Source organism: Schistocerca nitens, chromosome 7 (assembly GCF_023898315.1).
Source record: "Schistocerca nitens isolate TAMUIC-IGC-003100 chromosome 7, iqSchNite1.1, whole genome shotgun sequence".
Classification (NCBI taxonomy): domain Eukaryota; kingdom Metazoa; phylum Arthropoda; class Insecta; order Orthoptera; family Acrididae; genus Schistocerca; species Schistocerca nitens.
Genome location: NC_064620.1, coordinates 333,169,101 through 333,182,837, shown reverse-complemented (window position 1 = coordinate 333,182,837; position 13,737 = coordinate 333,169,101).

Here is a 13,737-nt window from a genome sequence, read left to right as displayed (position 1 = left end):
TGTGGATGAAGTAAAATACGAATCCAGTATTTTGAAAAAGGTGCGTAACAGTAAGAACTACTGTGTGGTGGCGAAACAAGACGTAAACTCTACTGTCATTACAGACAGCGGACGAGGAAACGCATCCCGGTCGTGTAAGCGACGTAGACCGTTATCGGTTTGTTTGATGGCTACAGGGAGCGGGTTACAGTCCGCAGCTGTGAAGATGACGTGCGTAGAAGCAAACACCAATATGGAAGCATGTCGTCATAAACATGCCGATTCAACCCCGGAATAGACAACGAAGATTAATGGCCGGTATTAATTCATCGGCTGTCTCGGGAAACGCGCGTTCGGAGCGACCGCGTAGTTTGTGTGTGTGTGTGTGTGTGTGTGTGTGTGTGTGTGTGTGTGTGTGTGTGTGTGTGGGTGGGTGTGTGGGTGCATGTGGGCGGGGAAAGGGCCTGCTATCTGGTGTGGACAAGTGAAAACTCGGAGCTGGTTGGACGGGAAACAAGCGACATCGAAATACCAAAAGAAAAGTAGATCTGATATGTGTGGTCTCTATACTGAACTTGTATCTACAACGGTAGGTATGTATCAGGTCGCAGCTTTTATACGGCCAAATACAATTTTGAAAGTAGCAAAGCTGTTGAAAAGTGTCATTTTTCAGGACTAGGGCTGATCTAGAGGAGTAATTGGAAATGTAGTCACTGCGCAGGGAGACTAAACCACTCCGTATCATAATGTTACTCAAAAACGCTTATTGTCAAAAGCACGATCCTATGGGGTATCAAATGAAATTTTTGACTGGATTGACGAATTTTTGGTAAGGAGGGAGAGGATGGAGAGACATCGTCAGACGTACAAGTAACTTCGGGTGTGCCCCAGAGAAGTGTGTTGGGACCCTTGGTGTTCTTGTTGTATGTTAATGACCTTGCAGACAATGTTCATAGTAACGTCAGGCTTTTCGCTGATGATGCAGTTATCTGTAATGAAGTACTGTTTGAAAGAAACTGCATAAATGTTGAGACAGAGTGGTGCAAAGATGGACAACTTACCCTGTGTGTCAAGAAATGTAAAATTGTGCACTTCACAAAGTGGTAAAACATAGTATCCTATGGCTATAACATCAGTGAGTCACTGTTTGAATCAGCCAACTCATACAAAAACCCGGGTGTAACATTCAATAGGGATATGAAATGGTACGATCACATAGGTTCAGTCGTGGGTAAAGCAGCTGGAAGACTTCGATTTATCGGTAGAATACTGCAGAAATACAATCAGCTTCAAAGAAGATTGCTTACAAATCTATCGTGCGACCCAGCCTAGAATACTGCTCAAATGTGTGGGGCCCGTTCCAGATAAGACTAACAGGGGATATTGAACGTATACAGAGAAGGGCAGCAAGAACGGTCACAGGTTTGTTTAAGCCGTGGGAGTGTGTCACAGAGATAGTGAAGGAACTGAACTAGCAGATCCTTGAAGACAGATGTAAACTATCTCGAGAAGATCTACTGACTCAAAAACCGGTTTCAAATGACGACTGTAAAATGTAAATGTCGTGTGACTAGGGCCTCTCGTCGGGTAGACCGTTCGCGGGTGCAAGTCTTCCGATTTGACGCCACTTCGCCGACTTGCGCGTCGATGGGGATGAAATGATGATGATTAGGACAACACAACACCCAGAACCTGAGCGGAGAAAGTCTCCGACAAAGCTGGGAATCGAACCCGGAGCCTTAGGATTGACATTTTGTCGGGCTCACCGGTTTTTTTTTTTAATCTCATTTTGTTCGTTCATGTTTGTTGCCTTGTTAGGGGCGGACGTCCCCTGACGCCCTTTGAAGTTCGTTGTTGATCCATTCACTCAGTTTTTTTATTACAGATGGTTGCTAACCCTCTGAGCGAACACGCTGAGCTACCGTGCCGGCGTTCCACTCAGCTACAGGGGGCGGACATGACGACTGTAGGAATATACTACAATCCGCTACGCATCGCTCACATAAGAATCGTGAGGATAAGATTAGAATAATTACTGCCGCACAAAATAATTCAAAGAATCATTCTTCCCGCGCTCCATACGTGAATGGAACCGGAAGAATCTCGAGTAAGTGGTACAATGGGACATACCCTCTGCCATGGTGGTTTCCGGAGTATAGATGTAGATGTAAAAGTCCGAGTCGAGACTGAGATACAAATCAAATAATGGACCTACCAGTTAAATAGTGCACCTCTCTATGAATTTCAAGTTGCATTCTATGGTCACTTCCTGGTCGAAGTCGCTGCAATTGGTTATTTTTTATTTTGTAAATGAATATACTGATTTGCTCCAGAAATATACACACATCAAAAAAAGTTTTGCACAACCCCAGTTCTCAGAGCTCCTGAAGATAGACATTGACTGTGGATATTGTATCACAGACACAGTCCCTTTGACTGTTCACAGATGTCACTAAACCCGCCCAAAGATGTGCACAACCATGGATGAGCAGCGCCTATTAGACGCAAGGTGTCCGACAGCTGATCAGTTCCAGTCATTCCACCAGGAAAGAGGTACACGGCTCGTGTTGTCTGAAGTTCAACTGTGTCTGGACGGTCAATACCACGGTTCGATCGCGTCCGCATTGTTACTTTATGCCTGGAAGGGCTTTCAACAAGGGAAGTGTCCAGGCGTCCCGAAGTGAACCACAGCGAAGTTGTTCGGACATGGAGGAGATACAGAGAGACAGGAACTGTCGATGACATGCCTCGCTCAACCCGCCCAAGGTCTACTAATGCAGTGGATGACCGCTACCTACGGATTATGGCTCGGAGGAACCCTGACAGCAACGCCACCACGTTGAATAAAGCTTTTCGTGCAGCCACTGAACATCGTCTTACGACTCAAACTGTGTGCAGTAGGCTGCATGATGCGCAATTTCACTCCCGACGTCCACGACGAGGTCCATCTTTGCAACGACGACACCATATAGCGCGGTACAGATGGGCCCAACAACATGCCGAATGTACCGCTCAGGATCGTTATCACGTTCTCTTCACCAATAACTGTCGCATATGCCTTCAACCAGACAATCGTCGGACACGTGTTTGGAGGCAACCCGGTCAGGCTGAACGCCTTAGACACACTGTGAGCGAGTGCAGCGAGGTGGAGATTCCCTGCTGTTTTGGGGTGGCATTATGTTGGGCCGACGTACGCCGCTAGTTGTCATGGAAGGCGCCGTAACGACTGAGCGATACATGAATACCATCCTCCGACCGATAGTGCAACCATATCAGCAGCATATTGTTGAGGCATTCGTCTTCATGGACGACAATTCGCGCCCCGCGTCGTGCACATCTTGTGAATGACTTCCTTCATGATTACGACATCGGTCGGCTAGAGTGACCAGCATGTTCTTCAGACAATAACCCTATCGAACATGCCTGGGATAGATTGAAAAGGGCTGTTTATGGACAACATGACCCACGAATCACTCTGACGGATCTACGCCTAATCGCCGTTGAGGAGTGGGACAATCTGGACCAACAGTGCCTTGATGGACTTGTGGATAGTATGTCATGGCGAATACAGGCATGCATCAATGCAAGAGGATGTGCTACTGGTTATTAGAGGTACCGATATGTACAGAAATCTGGACCACCACCTCTGAAGGTCCCGCTGTATGGTGGTGCAACATGCAACGTGTGGTTTTCATGAGCAATAAAAAGAGCTGAAATGATGTTTATGTTTATTCCAGTTTTCTGTAAAGGTTTCGGAACTCTCGGAACTGAGGTGACGCAAAACTTTTTTTGTTGTGAGTCATTTTCACAGTGAAGCATGCGGAAGGAGGGGAGGATGAGAAATTCCCAGGTTAAGATGCGGCATTACTTCAGTAATCACAGAATCGAGTCAAGTTGTCCGTATGAGTCCGCTTATCATTACGACGTTCCATCCGCTTTGTAGTGGGTGCACACACTGGCTCGGTTGTGAAGCGTTTCGTAAAGCCACTGTATCCTGTCCTACGTCCGATTGGGTCAAAGCTGTTGTAACTGGTCCTTGATGCCATGGATACTTGCACTGGTACGGGATTGACGTCGAACAGGTCTCACACTTGTTTTACTGGGGACGGAACTGGGGATGTTGCCGGTCTCCGTGAGTACCTCAGCATCAGGCAGACAGTTCATAGAGACGAACATTATCCAACTGAAAAATGAGAGACACATGCCATGTGTGGACGAGAATTATCTTATTGAAAAAATGGAACCTTGATACTGTCACATGAGGGGTGACGCACGAGGACGGAGAATGTCCGTGACGTAGCGTTACGGCTTCAGATGTCGACCACCAGCCGATACCTTAAGTCATACTTGTTGGCTCCCCACATCAAGACACCAAGAGTCTCTGAAACATTGGAAGAATGGGGCCTCTTCACAGGTCGGTAACATACGATGGCCCTCCGAAGTAGTGCAGAAGCGCGATTGTTCGCTGAACACAGCGAAGCGTGATTCATCAGTAACCCATGCTTCCCGGTCACGACATCACTCCAAACGCAGCCATTTGTGTCGTCGTGTTAACGGCAGCCTACGCGTGAGATGCCAGTTCCATAGTGCGGCTGCTGTTATTCCGTGAGCAAGTGTTAGGCAGAGGGACTCCATTACTCGTTCTCGGATGTGAAGCGTACATGTGAAGCGGTTGCGATGTGCTAGGTACACAGAACGGCGATCCTTTATTGTTTTGGTCAGACTAGGTCGACCGGTGACTTGACAAAGAGCATGTCTGCCTTCACGTTTCCAGACAGTCCAAAATCGGGCCACTGAAACTTCCGAATGCCGCACAAACCTTGATATTTGCACGTCACGTCGATTAAATATTTGGGAGTAACATTGTAGAGAGATATGAAGGGGGACAAGCATGTAATGGCAGTTGTGGGGAAGGCGGATAGTCGTCTTCGGTTTATTGCTAGAATTTTGGGAAGATGTGGTTCATCTGTAAAGGAGACCGCTTATAAAACACTAACACGACCTATTCTTGAGTAGTGCTCGAGTGTTTGGGATCCCTATCAGGTCGGATTGAGGGGGACATAGAAGCAATTCAGAGGCGGGCTGCTAGATTTGTTACTGGTAGGTTTGACCATCACGGAAATGCTTCAGGAACTCGGGTGCGAGTCTGTAGAGGAAAGGAGGCGTTCTTTTCGTGAATCGCTACTGAGGAAATTTAGAGAACCAGCATTTGAGGCTGACTGCAGTACAATTTTACTGCCGCCAACTTATATTTCGCGGAAAGACCACAAAGATAGGATAAGAGATATTAGGGCTCGTACAGAGGCATATAGGCAATCATTTTTCCCTCGTTCTGTTTGGGAGTGGAACAGGGAGAGAAGATGCTAGTTGTGGTACGAGGTACCCTCCGCCACGCACCGTATGGTGGATTGCGGAGTATGTATGTAGAAGAAGATGTAGATGTAGATGCGACCAGCCAGCCAAATGGAGTCCCCCCCGTGAGGCCATTTCAGACCGTCAGGTGTTGATAATGCTGTCTCAGACGAGATCGCGGGATCTCCGTGTCCTTCACAATGATCACATCTGACGCCGTTCACGCCCTCTTACGTACCCTATCAAATGGTTCAAATGGCTCTGAGCACTATGGGACTTAACATCTGAGGTCATCAGTCCCCTAGAACTTAGAACTACTTAAACCTAACCAACCTAAGGACATTACAAATATCTAATCCCGGGGCAGGATTCGAACCTGCGACCGTAGCAGTTGCGCGGTTCCGGACTGAAGCGCCTAGAACTGCTCGGTCACAGCTGCCGGCATACCCTATCAGGCTGGTATCAGCAGTAAACACAGACAACGTAGTGGAGTCTGTCGGCCGTTCTACCTGGCACAGAAACTGCAACTCAGAACACTAACATGTACCTGTGTGAATTTGCCTTGACGTACAACCGTCTTTCCTGAGCGCTTATGTTTTGTCAGGCAGTGTAGTTTAAATCGCAGTACACTCGACTTTGTGCTATTGGGAAGTTGGAAGGCATGTGGAAGCTACCCGTGACGCGGCGCCTACGTCCGTGTAGCGCAGACCGCGGCAGTTTCGGGTGACTTCCTTTGCGGCTCGTGCAGCACACGTGGAGACGCGTACGCAGGCACGCACCGCACGCAGAGGGTCCTCGAGCCGGCAGGTGTAGGAGGAGGCGCTCTCACAGCCCCACGCTTACCGTACTCCTCATTAGCCGCGGCTGCCCCCTGGTGTCAGCTTCCCAGCAGGCGCGTCCGGCTCCAGACGGAAACGGGAAGAAGCGACCATTCTCACCGCAGTCTTGTTCTCTGCCACAGTGGAGGGTTCCCACGCTCCACGGCCGGAGGTGTTCTTCGTTTTATTATATTATCCTGCCCTATATCGCGTCTACCAGACGAGCGCTCGCAATACGAGCCTCATAGCAGGCACACCTGCGCAGCAAGTTTGCGGGATTTATATGTGTACTAAAACATGGCTCTACCAGCTGTCTCTGGCGTCACGCTTGTCACCACAAGCAACAGATACGAGGCCAGTGCTTTCAGGAAGTTCTGCTCGGTCATCAGGGGTCTACCGAAAACTGAATCTCAAAAATGGTTCAAATGGCTCTGAGTACTATGGGACTTAACATCTATGGTCATCAGTCCCATAGAACTTAGAACTACTTAAACCTAACTAACCTAAGGACATCACACAACACCCAGTCATCACGAGGCAGAGAAAATCCCTGACTCCGCCGGGAATCGAACCCGGGAAAAAACAATCTCCCTCCTAAATATTCCCAGTTGGTAGTACTTTCGTCCCTCCCTTAAGTCGTTTGGTACGAGCTAAAAATAACCAAGTACTACAATAATTCGCCCTGTCTTCATGGGTAGCAAGAGAAAGACACAAAAAGTGATAAAATCTCTTACAAACACGGTATCTAAAGTTGACATTGGAACACCTTCTAGTCCTCTCCAAATTGTATCAGGAGTCAGTCACCATTATCATTCACCTATGCACTGGAAAAAATTAGAATGGAAAATAGAAGACGAAAAACAAAAAGTTAGAGAATGCAAAGGAAAGATTAGAACGTCTGAAGGAAATAGCTGAGAAGGCAGGCCAACAAATACCGTTTCAAAAGACGGAACACACGACAAATGAATGTAATTCATCAAGAATTTTGAAAACGAAGTATTGCAACGTCAAGGAAACATATATCTTTAAACGTGTGGGTGAAAATATAAACACAAAAAGTGAAAAAGAAGCAATTAAAATCAGGACTGAAAGAATGAAAAGTGCGTCACGGAAGTGAGAAATGGGTACAATAAGAATGTTTCTTCTGAAGATTTTAAGTTGTGGCATTATAACGTAGTTGTAAAACACGAAGTCCTCTATGGGTAGAAAACACAACTTTATGATGATTTTAAAGGGCATTAGAAGATCTGGAAATGATAGAAAGAAGAATACTGAGAAAAATATTAGGTACAGTCAAGAACAAAGATAGTAACTGGGGTTTATGAACAAATAAGGAAATGTACTGCTTCTGTCCTAAAGCAAGATGAGATGAGGTAGAGACATGGACAACTAGAGGGAATGGAGGAAAAGGTATTACCGAAGAAGATCCACACGTTCCTCTAAAACAGGAAAACAAAACAAAATGGATAGAGAGGCAAGACAAAAAAAAAAAGGATTTGCAGATTACGTAGGAGATGTTACCCAAGAGAGACAAATTAAAGCTAGGAGTCAAGGAATTCAAAGATGTTCAGGAAGTCAAAACAAACAGAAAAACAACTGGTGTTAAGGACAGACGAGAGGAAAAGAGCTCTTTGTGAGAAAAGGAAAGGATTTTGAGGGAAGATAAAGGAAAATAGAAATAAATAATTATATTTACGTGGTTCTTAGTTAGTCTCTAACGATATATAAAAAAGAAAGAAATCTCGCCACTTCCTTGCGCAGATGAGTGTGAAACTGCTAAAATGCTAGGTGGAGACGCCACCCTCTAGCATCGGGTAACAATTTTGACTTTGACATTTGATGGGATTGTTTATGAGCAGGGTTTCCCTATCGTATTTTGCTGCTGCAACAACTCTTCAAAGTTTGTGGCAGTAATAAAGAAACTGTCATACGCACATCAGGGATGGTTTTATGAGGTTTAGATGTTTCCCAGTAAGTAACGTTACACTAAGAAACTGACGCGATGTCTCGTTTGTATGTCTATGTGACTAGATGACTAATGACAGGTACTGAATCATTTCGAAAGGAAAATATTATGGCTCAACTTGACTAAAAGAAGGGATAGATTACTCGAATACATCCCGAAACATCAAGGAATATTTAATTTGATAACGAGCGGATGTGTGGGAGGTATAAATAGAAGAGCGAGTCCAGTGATTGATTACGGTAAGTGCTTTAAAGCGAATGCTGATTGCAGTAAACAAACAGACACTGAGAGGGTAGGGTGGAGAGCTGCATCAGACCGGTCGTTACACTCAAAACAACATCAATAAGAAATGGGTATTACGTTTAGCCGTTGGTGAAGCACAAGTCGGTATATCATAGAAACCGACTTACACTTTAATTTCACTTACATCCACAGCCAGAGCGGCAACTCTGCTCTGTTGATTACCGTCTATTTCCCACGCCAAGGTCTAATATTGTGCGAAACTCGTGAAACTGATATATGAAATCCTTCAGTTCCATTAGTCGTCTGCTCACTTCGCTTATGCGAACCAAGTTATCGCTATCAGTTTGCAATAGTTATTGTTTTATGTGCCGACGGCAAACGTAACATAAAAAGGCCAGTTTCACACATTAACAGCAGTTGCGCTATAGAAGTTGACCGATGTGCCATTCAGTGCCAAAATTACTGCCTGAGTGCTTCACAAAAATTTAAAAAAATGTAAAGCTGTCATGAGTCAAAAGGTTGCTTCGAACACCAAAGCGTTTTACTACGCATGGTCCCACTGGAAGTGGTATGTCATCCTCTTCCTCAGACTTTTGAACTGATCTACAGTTGTACCATTAGAATTTCGTCATTCACTAGCAGCCAAAACCCGAAGTCATACCCGATGGCTTCCCACACCATGAAGCCAGAATTAAAACCCCTGTATCTCTCCAAAATACTGGGAGAATGGAACCTCTCCCCAGATAGCCGCCACACTGCAAATTTCTCAGATCTGGGGTATATATATATATATATATATATATATATATATATATATATATATATATATATATACAATGTAATATATGTCTTCGTTTTTATATAGGACAGGCAGGGAGATCTTTTAAGACCCGCTTTCGTGAGCACTTGCTCTACAAAGACGGCGAGAATTCATACAAGTCAAATTTTGCAGAACATCTCAAAATAGAGAAAAAAAGTCTTCCTCCTCCATCCTCGCGTAACATGGAAATTTTGCATATAACTGACAAGGGATACAAGATGAACCTTTCAGAAAAATTTTAAATATATAAACATTACCACGTTAATTCAAAAGATTTGTTGAATGATCAATTTAAAACACACTATTTTGATTGCATATCGTCTCTTATTAAAAGTGAAAATTAGCCCATCGCTTTTATATATTTCAACTATGTGCCATCTTTTTCTCAGATATATTATATATAACTTCTTATATACCATGGTTATATTTTTATATGCTTTTATATTTGTTCCTTGCTGCTAGCACAACTGCTTGACGTGTACATTAATGTGACTCAGTCACTGTGAATTGTCAATTCGAGTTTACAGTAATCACATACAATATGTACATTTCTGCACATTAAGGCATTACGTTTCTATGAAGACGATAATAATATCTGCTAAAGCAGTGCTATGTAAGTTTCTGTAATATACTTGTTAAACTTCACATAAATGAATAATAGCCAAGACATAAAGATTTATAAATTCCCTAATTTTTTAAACTTCTGAAGATGGCAAATTAATTTGTCGAAAACGGTAAGGCGTAATAAAAATATATTTGCAAATGACTAAATTTTATTCTGAATAATCTTACTTATACCCAACAGCTGTTACTAGAGGGCCGTTGTCGGCTGGTGTAGACGGCGAAAGAAGCCAGTATTCTTCTTCCAACAGTCTGGCACCGTCCTTGCGTCAGCTACGTCAGCAAGCGGCCGAGAACAAATATTTGTTATGAGGACCACTCATAAAGAGCAGAGCACGGCCCTCTGTTTGGTCCGCCACTCACCTTAACGTGACGTCATTTGACAAACAGACGCCAGGCGGGAGGCGAGACAGTGCTGCTTTTCTGTCCAGAGGCATACAAGTTTCTGTTCAAGTCGTGCCATCTCCGAATCATACCTTGAACGTTGAGAAAATTTTGTACACAGATACTGCCGCGGAAAATTATGAGGCCATTCCAAGGGCGGACTGGCCAGAACTTGGCTCTACAGTTCTTGAGTATTGAAAGAAATTATTAATTTTTTTAACAAAAAACATAATTGTAGTAGTGAACTGAAGTATCAACTAGCCATACTGTCAGAAAATTGTGGCCGTCAATGGGTCACGTACCTATGTTTATATCCCTTTTGTACACTATTCTTTAGTATTTCTTCCTGCACATAAGATCAAGGGACTGATGACCTCAGATGTTAAGTCCCATAGTGCTCAGAGCCATTTTGCACATAAGATTTAAACCTGCTCCCTTCTCCCTGACTCTCTGCGGTCCTATAGACTTCAGCACTGTCATTATGAAAAATATTGATACCAAAATGTTTTTCAGTCTGAAACGAATCTTTCGTCCTTGCTTCGTGTCTTACGTGGCTTCGCACAAAAGCCCAGTCGCGGTCAGAATACACGTAGCCCTGGCGATGTGCAGCGTGCGAGGTAAATTACGTAACGTATGCCACCGCAGATGTAATTGTTTATCGGCGGACCCGGATTAACTGCCTGTTACACTATCGTATCAGTCTAGATCAGGGACGACAGCCTCGTTTTGATTCACGAGACTACTCAAAGCCCGGTAGTAATCCAGCTACAGTGATCTGCAAAACTCAAAGATGAATGATGATTTGTCAGTGCCAAGTAGCATATCTCGATAAAATTTGGACGATACATCGAAAGAAGTGCTACAGCATAGTACAGTAGGTGAGAGGAATATGCATTGAGACGAACAGAAATTATACTTTTATTCAAAGACAATAAGACTCACAATGGTCCCCTAGATACTACAAAAGGCGGGACATGGTTCTTAATTGGGTGTGGTATTACCCGAATGGCAATGCGTACCCTGCAATGTACTCTCATGCTGGTCACATAGTTGCTAAGGAGTTCTTGTGGTAAGGCCTTCCATTCCTCAACCAAAGCGACAAGCCAGTTCATTCACTGAATAACCTTCCGATCTAACAGCTCATCCACCTGCGCTGTTTGATGCGGTCACGCATTGTCACCTATGAAAGTGAAGTTACAGACGAATGCACCCCTGAAGAGGACGCGCATGGGGAACGTGTACAGTGTCACAATAAGATTGGCCTGCGAGTTTACCGTGTTCAAAGTCTTTAAGGTCAGTACACCCATCCAACATTATCGCTCCCCACATCGTAACATCTGGACCACCAAAAGGATCATTTGCGAGAGTATGTTCCTGGGTGCATATGTGTTCCTACCTCTCGCCGTATGACGGTACGTTCAGAATCGTGTCGGACACGATCGTTTTGGTGATTCAGCTGTTATGGTATGCGGAGATATGGTCCAAGTTTCGTCGAGCTACGTTACTTTCGTCCTCAAGTTTAGCACATCACTGTACTTTCGGACCACTGGACTGGAGTACGTACACCGCTAACAGTTCTATACACCGCCTCCAAGTGGCCAGTATCAACTCTCGCCCATAATCACCACAGCAAGAAAACAGAAATACAGTTCAATGTCAATCGGAAAAGACACCCAAGAGCATCATTTTCAAAATCGCACAGAAACAAAATTTAATTTACTGTCGTGAATGAACCGCAGCCAAGTCCGTCACTTTTACCCTGCACCATCTTCAGCTAGCTAACTTCCCCACGCTTTGCTCTGAGGTCTCTTTTTACCAAACACATCCGAGAGAAACAGCAAAGAGCCTAGGCATAATTTGACACCCGTGCGCTGGTACATTTTGGAACACTTTGTAGACTTTCCGTATCGGAAAAGTAACCTTGATAATCACGAAGAATCACTAACTTCTGACTTCCGAAGTGATAACCACTTACAACCACAAACTCCTCTTCAGGGGGCCACAACTTGCAACCTCAACCACACGAAGAATGTCGGATGATTCATCCAATATGGAAGCTCCCCAAAACGCTTCACGAAAAATTTATTCTTCGGTGTTTTATCCTGCTTCTAGCTCCGCTTCTGTTAGGTGCTGCCGATTGCCAGGACCTTAAGACTTTTTCTAGAACGGACGCTGCAAACACTGGGAAAATCACTCTTCCCACAAGCCAGCCATGTAGGATCCCAGCACTCTACTTCTAGGAGGACCTAGGCTCCCGCCACAAACCATTTAGGATGATTAGGGAAAAACGAACCCGTCAACTACAAGCTGATGGAGACATCCTCCCTCCAGAGCTCCACTATGTCGCAGATAGTAGCCATAGGAAGAGGAGGACTAGGGAATGAGATGCTAGAAGTCCATATGTTAGCTAATTATCCCAGACGTTATAAATTTTCTACAGTGTTATTATGGCTGCTGGGAAAAAAATTAGTTACTTGATGTTCAGCAACTCAGTTCTATTTACGCGTTTCAATTAAACTCATCTTCAGAATATATGTAACAAGGATACAAGTGACGAGAAACCACAGCACATTTAAAATAAATAATAATAAAACTGACTAAAATTGAAAACCTACATTACAGTGAACATACCAGTGGAGGTAAGATGCTTCATATGTGTGTCACCAATTTCATATTACAACTGAGTAATGGATTTTAGTGTTACGCACAAAGTAACAGACATGGCAAGCAGATGACGCGAATAGTAGCGCAACGTGGCGCTGGATGCATATGACAAGCCACGTAAAGATGCAAAAATGTTTAAAAACGATGCATATTAAATAGAAAGTTGTGCAGGAAAACCACAAATACATTATTACAAAATTCAGAGAATAATAATACATGAAAACCAAATCTAAAGCGAAAGGTAAGGGATAAAACAGATGAAGGCTAGGCGACACAGTAAGATGAGCCGTATTACATGGACAAACAGAAGTGTCCGTATAGAATAAATTTGTAGAGGGAGGAATCCGGCTTAGTTTAACCTATTGAAATCTTTTATGTGGAAGACTGTTGTAATGTTGTATCGCACTATCTGTAATGGAATTTTTGTAAGCTGTTTTCCTTTATGAATGTATGTGTAACTTTCATTTTTACCTTATAACATGTTCAAGGCTATTGCAGTTTTTATTTATGTGTACTACAGTCGGAAAAAATACGGTTTATGAATTAACCGGGACAGGTACGAGAGTTTCTTTTACGAAAAGATGCGTTCCCCTCTGCCGGCGTATGTAAGCGCAATGTCAGCGCTACAGTGTCATTCCGTCCAAGTAGCACCGTTAAGATAATAACTACTACTGAATAGACGTCTATTTATGATGTGGGTTATATGGTAACAATGCGCTTTATTCACACAGCTGCCGACACAGATCGCTCATGTTCAACAAGTTTCGACGTGTACGATCTGCTGAGTAAATAAAAAAGAATTAAAAAATAAGGCTGATTGATTAACATTATAGGAGTTGTTACGTGTTGTGCCTATAGACAGCTATGCTCTGTTTGTCTAAATTAAACTG